Source organism: Fragaria vesca, linkage group LG5, assembly GCF_000184155.1.
Source record: "Fragaria vesca subsp. vesca linkage group LG5, FraVesHawaii_1.0, whole genome shotgun sequence".
Classification (NCBI taxonomy): Eukaryota; Viridiplantae; Streptophyta; class Magnoliopsida; order Rosales; family Rosaceae; genus Fragaria; species Fragaria vesca.
This window is the reverse complement of record NC_020495.1, coordinates 10,807,242-10,808,408: the sequence shown is the minus strand read 5'-3', so window position 1 is coordinate 10,808,408 and position 1,167 is coordinate 10,807,242.

Sequence of the window (1,167 nt, the reverse complement as noted above, 5' to 3'; positions counted from 1 at the left end):
GAGAGAGAGAGAGACGCACCCAAGCCCAGCTGTCAGGCTTGGCATGGTCGTAGAGATGTTTGACAATGGCGAAGAAGCGAGCGTTGGTGGTGAGGACGAGCCCGACATTGGGTCTGTCCAGGATAAGGTAGCCTCCGGTCAGCAGAACCTTGCCTAGAGCAATTCAATTCAAGATCAGTTTTTGTTTGTTTGGAAGTCATAAAATGAAATGGGTTGATTGAAAATGAGGAGACTTACACGGCCGTTGGAGGAGAGTTGAAATGTGCAGGAGGGGGTTTGAAGATGGCGGAGACAGACCCATACCTGAATAGAGTCCTAACAGTCGATGGACTCAAGGCCCAGAACCTTAAGGGGCCCAAAATTTTCTTTTATCTTTGTGTGATCACATTAGTTTAGTTAAAAACAATAAAAAATAATTAACAGCATCCAATTAGGGTGAGATATTAGATTACAAAAGAGAAAATGAATATAAAATCTTACCTATTATATTACTATCATTAGTTACTATTTTAGAAAAATGAGCAGCCTAACTAAGAGATTTGTTATATAAATAAGATTTTTAATAGGATTTATAACGTTTTTTGTTGTTAGATTTTGAGTTTATAACTTTAGTTCGTGAAAATTTCTGTGTGTTTCTTAAAAATAGAAAATAAAATTGAATGAATACTATACTTTGAGGGCCCAATTTTGAAAGTTCGACTCAAGTCTAAAAATCTCAGATCCGGGCCTGGGCGGAGAGTCTGGTTGAGAGTGGCAGTAGAGTTCTGACTTGTTCGGTTTTGATAATTGCGAGGTGGCAGCGGTCAACTTTGTCCAAGCACCCACCACAGTCACCAACCTTCTCTATGTTTGACCACCCTATTTTTGTTTAAAGTAATTTTAAATACACACCCTTAATTTCTTAATACACACCATTTACTTAATACACTACTCGTCTAATTTTTTATTTCAATATTATACTAAATACGCATCACAAACTACCTAAAATACCTTTAATATCTAAAACTAATAATAATATGTTATTTAATATAATTATTATATATTTATTATTCACAACTCTCTTTACGTATTCTCTTTTACTAGAAATCTGCCCGCGTTTGCTGCAGGTGTTGGAGTGCTCTTTAGTTTTACACATGTAGCCATTTTGATTTCCAGAAAGTCTACTTT